Source organism: Eulemur rufifrons, chromosome 23, assembly GCF_041146395.1.
Source record: "Eulemur rufifrons isolate Redbay chromosome 23, OSU_ERuf_1, whole genome shotgun sequence".
In the NCBI taxonomy this organism is placed as follows: Eukaryota; Metazoa; Chordata; class Mammalia; order Primates; family Lemuridae; genus Eulemur; species Eulemur rufifrons.
The window spans coordinates 21,270,310-21,277,851 of record NC_091005.1 but is presented as its reverse complement, the minus strand read 5'-3'; positions in this window follow the sequence as shown (position 1 = coordinate 21,277,851).

Below are 7,542 nucleotides of genomic sequence, written 5' to 3'. Positions count from 1 at the left end.
GGTCCAGATGGAGATGGCTTATGGGCCGTGCTGGGGGTTCAGGTCTGGAGCTCATGAGCGTTGCCTGGACTAGAGCAGAATTGGGAGATGTCAGCATGCAGACGGTAGCTAAAGCCCTGTAGGCCAGTGTCGACAGTTGACTGTGAGAGTTGTTTTACAGAGCAGAATGAAACTTTGGAGTTGACTTAATTTTTAAGAAATTAGGTAAGTGTTACATGAGTACCTTTTTATGGGATATTCAAACAACTTTACAAGTTTTATAGAGTACAAGGTTGGTCTCGTCCTTCATACCCCAGTATCCCTTGACTCCCCAGAAGTATCTACAGTTGACAGTTGGGTAGGTCTTCTGTGTGTTTAAATCCAGGGACAGGAGGCCGAGCCCCGCATGTGGGAGAAGGAGCAGACACACAAGCAGAAGGTAGACCGTAGAGGATGGTGCCATAGATTGCCAAGGCGGTTGGTTTCGGAGGAGGAAGCGTCATTGGATCACAGTCAGGGCTGAGGTGGTTCCTCTGCCATCTGTCACCTTAGAGCCATCTGAGTGAGGAGGGAGTGGAAGCTGAAGTGGAGCTGGAAGGCGTTCGCACGTTGGAAAAAGCTTGTCTCTGTAGGGAAGGATGGTGTAAGCTCAAGAGGGTCTTTTTGCAAAGTCAAAAGAAAAAGGTGGGTGGCACTTGGAAATGGGTGGATGTTGAATGTGCCAGAAAGGGAGGGATTAGTTTATGAACTGATGTTGATGGGGTTCAGAGCCCATGCTGACCACAGTTTATTTTACTCAGGAAACAGATAAGAACCTGAAAACTTGAAGCATTGTGGAAAATGTAAAGTATTCCTTTTAGAGAGCAGTAACTACTTATTTGTGCAGGATGCAATGCCGTTTCTTCTATGAAGAATTAAGAGAGCACGAGCTCTGTTTCTGCTCTTTGAGGACCAAAACCTCAGACACACTAACATGGTCACCCATAATCAGTGATATCTTGGTGAATGTTTAATAACTAGATTTGCTCTCAAAAAAAACAAAAAAACAAAAAAAAACCAAACCACTATTGTAGCATTTACCATTTTCCATGGTGTAAATACCCCCACCATGGCAGATTTCAAACTGCCGACCCGATGTGACCGAGGGTGGCGTTGGCAAGAGATGCACACGGTGGGCCCTCCCGAGCTGGCGCCAGCTGACTCCAGGCAACCACCACAGCCCCCGCCCCGTGGAGGGAACCGCAGAGCGTCCAGTCAGTTGGTTTCCCACTGGCAGTCACCTCTCCCACCCCCAGCATGTTTGTTGGTCGGAAGTACCTGCACCTTGTGGTGTACACTAGAGCGAGACTGTTGTGACCTCTGTGACAGTAGCTGAAGCTGCCGGGTCATGTCATTTTGTAGAAGAGTGAATAACCACGTACCAGGTGGATTTAGGAAGGAAATGGGACCTGCCTGTGCCATGATGGTTGGACTTGGGCCCCAGGAGCTCAGATGCCTCTTGCCTTCAACCCCATGCTTCTTAATCGCGTGACCTTGATAGCCGTCTCAGGGACAGTTTGCATGGGCCGTCTTTCAGGTGTTGCCTAGCTGTGTGACTTCTGACAGGGTGCTTAGCCTCTCTGGATTTCAAATCTTTTCATTTATTTTTTTAGAGACAAAGTCTCACTCTGTCACCCAGGCTGGAGTGCAATGGCCTGATCACAGCTCATTGTAACTTCGAACTCCTGGCCTCAAGCAGTCCTCCTGCCTCAGCCTCCCGAGTAGCTGCAACTGCAGGCACGTACCACCATGCCTGGCTAATTTTCTTCATTTTTGTTTTTAGAGATGTGGTCTCACTATTTTGCCCAGTCTGATCTCAAACTGCTGACCTCTAGCACTCCTCCTGCTTCCGCCTCCCAAAGTGCTGGGATTACAGGCATGAGATGCTGTGCCCGACTCAACTTTTATTTTTAAAATGTGATCGCTGGGCAACATAGCAAGACTCTGTCTCTACAAAAAAGAAAAAGGAAAAAAAAAAAAGGAAAAATTAGGTGTGGTGGCACACGCCTGTAGTACCAGCTGCTCAGGTGGTCTGTGCACGAGGATCGCTTGAGCCCAGGAGTTTGAAGTTGCAGTGAGTTAGGATGATGCCACTGCACTTTGGTGTGGGTGACAGTGAGACCCCATCTCAAAAACAAAGAAAAAATAAAGAAATAAAATGAGGTTGCTGGACTAGTTGACTTGTTTACCACTGAATCCATAGTTCCATAGTACTTCAGGTCTAAGCGCTGAATAATCAGTAGGAGGTAATGTTCTTTTGCCATAAACAAATCTGTGAAATGAGAGCAATTTGGCCTGTGTGTTTCTGTTGCTTTGTGTGTTGTTTTCTTTCCATCCCATCTAGGCCACAGCTTCCTGTCTTCACATCTCTTATGGCTTCTGGGAGCCACCTTTACTAACAGGAGTAGATCAGTTACCCTTCAGGAGTATTGTGGTTCAGTGGAGGGTCTCAACATCCTGTTGAGGACTCTTCTTCCTTGTCTAGGCCGACCTCCATCCAGGTAGCCCTCTGCACTGCCAGGGAAGCCCCCTCCCACCCCAAGTCACTGCCATTATATTCCAGCTGTTCCTGCTCCCTACAGAGTAGAGCACACACTCAGGGCTGTGGCAGTATGAGCTTGATCTACCTTTCTAGCTCCTCCTAGGGAGGAAATTTGAGAAAGAAAATGTTATGGAGCTGGAGCACATTGTGCAGGGGAGAGAGGGTGGAGGGAGCTGAGGAGAGAAGGACATGCAGGCCTTGGAAACCACAGCAAGGAGCTTGGATGGACTTGGAGGGTAGTGGGAAACCATTAGAAGGTTTTAAGTAGGGATTGGTTATGATCTCATTTGTCTGTATCTTAGAAAGATCTTTTTGGTTGCAGGGTGAATTGTTGTGGTTAAACTAACTCAACCTAGTGACAGTACCCGTCACATACTGTGAAGATTTGTTAAGATGTACGCAGTAGAAAATATTATGTACAAAGTAAGGGCCCTCTCAATGTTGTTATTCTAACAAGTGCATCCAAATTGGGGTACTGGAAACACTTCCCCTGCACTTTGGTAGAATGCCCCAAATCACTTGGGCTGGTCCCATTTGGGCAGGGCCCCAGCTGATGGGGTAGGGGTCCAAGGGGTGAGGGACCCCTTGGGTCCAAGGGGTGAGGGACTTGGTATGAGGCAGGGGGAAGAGCCAGGCCCTCAGGACTCATCCCAGCCTGGCGGCGCTATTCCCTGGCTCCCTGTACATCCCGCCTTTCCACAGAGGAAGCCAGTCCCAGGAGTGGCTGTATCTTTTCCCCTTGTCACACCACCTCTGGTTACATCTCATTTGCAGTCTGATGTCCCCCAGCCTATAGGGGATCACAATGAAATCTCACACTTTCCCTCTCTGGGGCAAGCATACCTCCCCCGGAGGATTTCCAAGTACCTAAAACAATTTCCTCTTGCAATAGAGGCTAGAGGGAGATTGGGGTGGGGAGGGGCAGAGGCCCTGTGTCTTCTTGCCTTTGTCAAGCACCCGGGACTGTGCTGGGTGCTGGCGATACAGTGATGAACAAGATGGGTGCGGTGCCAGTGTAGGCTCATGTCAGGAAGGACCATCTTGGCTTGCTTTCCGAGGGCAGTGGGAGGCCCTGTAAGGTCTGTGCAGGGTGCAGAGTGAAGAAATGGATTTACTTCACCTATAGTCAACTTCTAGTGCCTTCGGGTCATCAGGGACCATCTCTTGAAAAGCTCAGGCCAACGTTTTCCTGAGAAATCTAATTTTGCAGAACGCTGTGAGCCTTGGTGCTCTGGTCACAACAAATTTATTAATGCTTTATTGCAAGAAGCACAACACAATTTTACTTAAGAGTGAGGATAGAAAGTTGAGCTATTTCTGACCTTTAATAAATGAAGTTTAAAATCAGGTTAATCTCCACGGAGTTTTTAGCTCAAAGCACAGAGTTAGTTTTCCGGAGAAAGAACTTGGGCTGAACCAAATAAGAAATTATGCCATTGACCTGCCTGGTGGGCATACTAGAGATCATTATGTGCTTCGCAAAAAAAAAAAAAAAAAAAAAGAAAGAAAAAGCCCCATGGTCTCAAAGGAGCTGCCCTTTCCACCACACCCTGAGATTGAAATTGGTTCCCTTTAAATGGCATCATATCCAGGGATCCGGGTATGCCAGGTATCTGGAAGCTACTTTAATCCACAGTCATGCCTGTCTCTCCTAGAGGTCACTGAAGGAGGTAAGTACGTAACAGTGAAAAGGAAAAGCAAAGAGATGCTTTCCCTCACCACTGCACTATGTCACCAGTCCCCTACCTCTGGGATTAGAGATGGAGCAGGTGGCCTGGGCTGGAGGCCTGTGGGGCCGTTTCCTTCCTCTAAGCTCGAGTGTGGTCTCACTGGCAGCTGGTCACATGGTCACATGGTCACATGGGCAGAGAGGAGACAGGAAACTAGGCTGCTGGTAGAGGGGAGAGCAGAGAGCAAGGTGGCTGAGTTTCTCTCACTAAGAGAATGGGATTTGGCCCAGTGTGTATGTACCACTTCTGAAACAAGCACAAGAGAGAAGAACCCACATCATGCCAAGGACCTTTTTTGTGCCAATATTGCCATTATTTTTAAAAACAATGTTTTAAACTTATAGAAAAGTATACAGACTAATACGCATATTCACAGAGCTGCTATCTAGCTTTATTAATGTTAATATATTGCCATACTTGTTTAAGGTTTTTTTTTTTTTAAAATAATACATTACAAAAGTGAATGAAGACTCCTGTATCTCACCCTGAACTCATTCCCCTTCTTCCTTTACCCCTGACTTTGATGTACGTCATTCCCATGTGTGATTTCATACTTCTAATGTATATGTTGGTATCTATGGTAATATGTTATTTTGCATGCATGTCTAGACATTTGGAAAGCATCATGATGTGTGTAGTCTTTGGTAACTTGCTTCCCCACCTCCCAAATATGTTGATAAATGAAGCTCTTGTTTATTCATTTTGACTGCTGTATAGTATTCTATTGTATGCCCATATATTCCTATACCACAGTTTGTTTATGCATTTTCCTATTGATGGTCATGTAAATATCCAAGTTTTCCTGTTATAAATTTCTTCCATTAGTGTTCTTACATGTCTTCTTGTGCAATCTGGGAGAGTGTCTCTTGGTATAAACCCAGGATTTAATTGTTGGGCTGTAAGCTTTGCATTTTCAAACTTACCAGAAGTTGCTAAATTATACGTCAAATGGTTTTAGACTATTAATTAATACTTCTTAGTGACATCAAGTTTTTCTATTTATAAACATAGTACATCTCTCAACTTATTCAGTCTTTTATGTTTTTTAACAACATTTTATGATTTTAAAATAACGATCTTACACACCTTTTGCTAGATTTGCCCCTAAGTGGTATTTTAAAAATTACTTACTCTAAATTTTTATTGCTGATATATAGGAGTATAAATAATTTCTCTATATTGATCTTATATCCAGGAAGCTTGCTGAACTTATTAATTCTGATGGTCTTCATGGTAGATTATCTTAGATTTTTGTATGTAGACAATCATGCCACTTTTCATTATTAAGAGTATTGAATTATTTCTTCCTTTCCAATGCTTACACTTCTTTTTAAAAATTGTACTTAGAACATTCAGTATAATGTTTAATAGATGCACCAGACTTATCTTGTTACGATATTAAATCCCAACATGTCACTGATGAGTAGCAAGCCTGCAGTAGATTTCTGATAGACAGTGTGCCCGTTAAGGAAGTTCCCTTTCGTGGCAGATGTTGTAGATAACTCGCTCAGCCTCAATTCCATGTCCTTCGAGTGTGCCTTCCCGTGCTGCCGAAGCTGGAAAGCAAAATACTGCATTTTCTCAGATTCCTTTACAGTTGGGATTCCAGATACGAATTAATATCCATTGATCAGTGAGATTTGAATTTGCAATTGACTTACATCGAGGGAAAGGCAGGGCAGGAAGCATCTACTTTGCTGGTGTGGATCGTAGCGGAGGTGGTGGGGTTGTAGAGCCAGCAGCTTCCTAATTGCAGTGTGGCTTTGGGAATTGTTCCTGAAGTTTCCTCATCCCTCGCTATGTTGCCCAGGCAGGTCTCAAACTCCTGGCCTTGAGCAATCTTTCCACCTCAGCCTCCCGAAGTGCTGGGATTACAGGTGTGAGCTACCGTGCTCAGCCCTAGTCGGGTTTATTTAATTGGACTTTGTGCAGCCTAACTTGAGGGTGTATTGCCACTGAGAGGTCTTGTGTTTGTCTCTGCTAGGCAAAGGTATTCTGACTCAGAACCACCTTTTATGTTAATTTTGCAGTTTAGGGATTCCTGGACCACTTGAGTAATGAAAATTACTTGGGTTTAGGTGAGGGCAGATGTGAAGTCCTGAATTCTAGGGAAACATTTTATTCTGTTCAGAGCCCAAGATGAATCACACAGGCTTTACTCTCACTCTGTAGGCTGGTAAGTGGATGTTTTCTAGTTACCTTTTGTCACAGTATTACCCTTCGGTGGTCCTGGCTTTATGTGGTATTCTTATTCCCACACCATTCCTTGGATAGATCCAACATCTTCTATCTTTTTCCAGTGTGTGAATGGAAATGTCAGTTTCTCGGTTCCTGAAACTGGTCCAGGCCTCATGCACTTACCTTAACCTCTGGGTTATGGTTCTCCCTGTTCCCAAACCCCAAGGATTTTCTTAACTTTCTTGTAAGCTCAACCATGCCTTAAAAAATACTTTTGATAGATGCTGTCTAGTATTTTTAGATAGCTTCTTTGAAGGAGGATTTTCAGATTATCTAACAAGCCATATTACCAGAAACAGATGTCCTATACGGAGAATTTTAACTTGGAAAGACTCTGCCACTAGGAACGATTGTTTTTTTCAACAGTTAGAGGACTAACTCTTCATTTCTAGAGGATGAGGGGAGGGCTAAAGGGGTTGGGAGGATGAGAGCTGGGGAGGGCGTGGCAAAGAGAGGAGTCGCAAGGGAGCAGCCTCTTCTCAGATGCCTTGATCTACATTTGGCCCCTTGCTCCTTAAACTGTGGTCCATGGACCAGCAGCTGCAGCATCCCCTGGGAGAGCCTGTTAGAAATGCAGAGTCTTAGGCGCCACCCCAGACCTACTGGCTAAGAACCTGCATTTTAATGAACTCCCCAGATGATTTGTGTGCATATAAAAATTTGAGAAGCACTGACTTAGACCATTTCTGATGTAACTACCTTCCGTAAGTTGACTACTTCTTTGGGGTTAATGACCTTCCCCCACTCTTGTCTCCACTTCTAGCTTAGCCCTTTCTCTCCAGTTAATTTTTTTTTTTTTTTTTTTTGTTGAGACAGAGTCTCACTTTGTTGCCCAGGCTAGAGTGAGTGCCGTGGCGTCAGCTTAGCTCACAGCAACCTCAGACTCCTCGGCTTAAGCGATCCTACTGCCTCAGCCTCCCGAGTAGCTGGGACTACAGGCATGCGCCACCATGCCCGGCTAATTTTTTCTATATATATTTTTAGTTGTCCATATAATGTCTTTCTATTTTTAGT